Source organism: Galeopterus variegatus, unplaced genomic scaffold (assembly GCF_000696425.1).
Source record: "Galeopterus variegatus unplaced genomic scaffold, G_variegatus-3.0.2 Scaffold8933, whole genome shotgun sequence".
Taxonomy (NCBI): Eukaryota; Metazoa; Chordata; class Mammalia; order Dermoptera; family Cynocephalidae; genus Galeopterus; species Galeopterus variegatus.
In genome coordinates, this window is record NW_007735044.1 from 16,017 (window position 1) to 20,222 (window position 4,206).

The following is a 4,206-nucleotide window of genomic DNA, read 5'->3' on the forward strand; positions in this document are numbered from 1 at the left end:
ATGAATAGAAAGCCATTGTAAAGAATTAAAATACTAAGACCTCAATATAACATCTGGCATCAAATTATGCTTATTTCACTATAAAGTATTAGTGTTATGAACACAATAGTACAGTACCTTCCATGGTGACTTTTGATCTTATGTTTTCAATATTGCATACAAAATAAATAAGAACATAAACAACCAAGTAGAAAAATGGGCAAATATAAAAAGGGATCAGGCTATCTACTGACAAAAAATAAAAAATGTTACTTATATGTTTTAATGTACATCTAATCTATATCTTAATAAAATGATCGTACGTTCAAACTATGGTGTAATACCAATTTTTAATCTGTCAGATTCAAAAAATACACACGCTATTTAAATAATTTAGAGAGGCTATTTGCAAACAGTTACTCTTTTACATCACTGATGAGAATGAATATTTGTTTAACCAATTAAGAAGGTGAATTTCTGGGAATTTACCTTATAGATTAACAAGACAAAAATTTGGAAAACCTTAAGGATCGGTAATTAGGAAACTGGTAAAATAAATTACGGTGCATTTACAAAGCAATGGCTGTCTAATTACCAACCTAGAAAAGCAACATGTAACGCATTTTCATGCAGAATAAACAAATGTCTAATTTGCTGACCATCTTAGACTTTCTAATTCAAGATATCTGTAAGTCTTAAAGGTATATAATAGCTTGTTTTTAATGAAATTACCTTGGCATATAATCATATACTAATACAGAATAGTTTTTAAGATACCATTTAATGCAAAAGAGAAAGAAGATGCTATGCATGATGCATAACTTGTTTCCATGTAAGAAACAAAAAAGAGCAGGCATACATAGCTATATAAGGTATCTCTGTATATGTGTAGAATACCATTTTATTGTTTTTAAATATTTTAATTTCTATAAAACACGTATGCAGAAAATTGTATTGAAAACATGAAGAAATCAATGCATTGATACAAAACGTGCACCTCTACCCTCACTCACTCATGTCACAAAATAGATACTCTCAAACCAAACCACACCCATGTTCATGTTCACTACTGCTCTTTATCTTCCTCCACAGTTATAATCAGAATGTGAACTTCAAAAAACAAACAAACAAAAACTTTGGAAAACGACACATTACTTATACAAGATCACTTATAGGAGATTTTAAAAACTCTGTAAACTTATTTTACCTAATTGACATCTTAGATCACTCCATCAAATAGCAGCAGAATACACATTCTTTGCAAGTGCACACAACACATTTACCTAAATAGACCATATACTAGGCAATAAAATAAGTTTCAACACATTCAAAAGTATTAAATGGTGCAAACTATGATCTCTGTGTACAGGAAATCAAACTAAAATATATAACCAAAATATTTAGAAAATTCTTAAATATTTAGAAACCAAAAAGTAAAAAATAAAACTAAACTAAACTAAATCACCTTGGGGTCAATTAAAAAATCAAGAGAGAAATTAAAGAGTATGTTGCATTGAATAAAATAAAATCACAGTTAGACTGAATATTATCTAAAAGAAAGAGAAAAAACAAATGCTGGTGGGGATGCAGAGAAAAGTCCCTCCTACACTGTTGGTGGGACTGTAAATTGGTGCAGCCATTATAGAAAATGGAATGGAGTTTCCTAAAACAACTACAGATAGAACTGCCATAGGATCCAGCAATTCCAATGCTGGGTATACACCCAAAGGAATGGAAGTCATGATGTTGAAGGGATACATGTATGCCCATGTTTTTCGCAGCTCTATTTACAATCGCCAAGAGTTGGAACCAACCTAAACGTCCATTATTGAATTAAAGTGGCTAGATTCCTTGTCCTACCCTTGTTTAAATCTTTATTATAGTTTTTCAACTAATATCTGTGTTTATGTAAATAATATCTGCAGTTATGTTTAAGGGTTAACGGCTAAAAGCATTTCTAAGCTCTGTAGCTTTGTGGTTTCCAAGCTTGTCAGCTTGGTCTTCCTGTGTTAGTGAATGACTAAACTAACCCTCAGCTTGTCAGATTTCCTGTGTGGGTGAGAGATGGGTTTGCTCTCTAGCTGGCGCTGCAGAAAGTCCACTAAACACATTCCCCTGTCTCTGTGACCCATTTTGACCGACCAGCTGATGAAGCCCTGTACCCAAAGCCATTGACCCAGTTAACCACCTGTTAAAGACCCCCGATTTAGGGAACCATGCCTGGATACAGACAAGGAGCCAATAGAAATGCAGGCTTGCTGCTTGCTCAAGAAAGGTATATAACTCCAGTTCTTCTTTTTTTAATTTTTATTTATTTATTTTTTTTATTATTTTTATTTTGTCAATATACAATGTAGTTGATTATTGTGTCCCATCACCGAAACCTCCCTCCCTCCTCCCTCTCCCCCCTCCCACCCAAGTGTGTCCCCTCCATTTTCTTGTTGTAAGAACTTCAAAAAAAAAATTGGGGTTTTTATTTCTTCCCCCCCCCCCCCCCCCGGTTTTTGTTGTTGTTGTTGTTGTTGTTTGTTTGTTTGTTTTGTGTGTGTGTGTGTGTGTGTGTGTGTATGTGTGTGAATTGATTCATTCACCTTTAGCTCCCTCCAATAAGTGAAAACATGTGGAATGTGGTATATCTACACAATGGAATACTACTCAGCTATAAAAACGAATGAAATACTGCCATTTGCAACAACATGGATGGACCTTGAAAGAATAATATTAACTGAAACGAGTCAGGCAGAGAAAAAGAAATATAACTCCAGTTCTGCCTGCATTCGAAGCTCAGGTTTTTGGAATGTTAGTTCCCCTGAGACTGCTAGCTTAATAAACCATCTGACTTCTCCATCTCTCCCAGTGTTTGTGTTTCCTTGGGCGACTTCTTCCACAACAGGATGACTGGATAAGAAAAATGTGGTATATTTACCAGTGGAATACCACCATAGAAAAAATGAAATTCTGCCATTTGCAGCAACATGGATGAACTTAGAAAAAATTATGTTAAGTGAAATATGCCAGGCACAGAAAGAGAAATACTGCAAATCCTCACTCATAAGTGACAGCTAAAAAATAATAATTAATTAAGAAAATTAAAGAAAGATGCAATAATCACAATAATATGTTGGACTTTCATATCTGTAGTTGGCAGGATTCAAACCTGCATAGGGAGACCCCAACGGATTCCTAGTCCATTGCCATAACCACTTGGCCACAGCTACTGCTCATGTTGGGCTATCGAAAAGAGAAAACAGAACTGAGGTTAAGAGGTGGGGAAAGGGCAAGGAGAGGGTGTAAGGGAATAACTGGTAAAGGGCCACAAAAAACAATTACATTGTATAATGTTGAATATACTAATTATCCTGACTTGAGCATCATATATTGCACACAAGTATTGATATTCAATTCTGTTCCCCACAGATATGTACAATCAACTATTTTTAAATAAAAATAAAATAAAATAAAATTACGGAATATTAAAGTTTGTAGGATGCTGATAAAACAATAGGTAGGGAGAAATTTATATCAAAAACACCTACATTACAAATGAAAGGTCTCATCAATTACTCGATCTGACCATTTCTGGTGTATTTTGACCACCTACAATTAATGTGATTATTATTATGATTGGATCAAAACATACCACCTTTCTAGCAGTTTTTCTTTTTTTTTAATGTATCCTTTTCTTCTTTTCTTTTCTTTTTCTTTTTTCTTTTCTAAGGTTAAGCATTTTTTTAAGATTCAATTTTATCTTATATTGGCTTATTGCTTATGCCACTATTTTCCCATAAGTTTTAGGGATTCTTTAAGGGTTAAAATATGTATCTGTAAGTAACAAAATTCTACCTTCAAATAATAGATTATCTTTTCGTGTATAATGTATTTATCTTTACAACATTATAGTCCCAGATCCTATATCTCATTCCTTGAGTTATTGTCATAGGCTTTATTTTTACAAATGTTATAATAACAAATGTATTATTACTACTTTTGATTTATGCAAATATCTTGTGGACTGATTAAAATTAAGAAAAATATGAAATCTGGGCCGGCCCGGTGGCGCACTGCTACGGTGCGCTGCTTGGGAGTGCAGCGGCGCTCCTGCTGAGGGTTCGGATCCCACAAACAGACCGGTTCCCGCTCACTGGCTGAGCGAGGTGCGCGTGCGACGCTGAGGGTTGCGATCCCGTTGCCGGTCCCGGTCTGGTACGGGCGCGACACTGAGGGTTG

At 34.8% G+C, this 4,206-nt stretch overlaps 1 non-coding gene across 1 annotated transcript; it reads right to left on the reverse strand.

Annotated features, from left to right (window-relative positions):
- Nucleotides 1–3,115: 3,115 nt before the first annotated feature.
- TRNAP-AGG lies at nt 3,116–3,197 on the reverse strand. The gene has a single exon. It is a non-coding gene; the product is annotated as a tRNA-Pro (tRNA).
- Between the last annotated feature and the right edge of the window lie 1,009 nt (nt 3,198–4,206).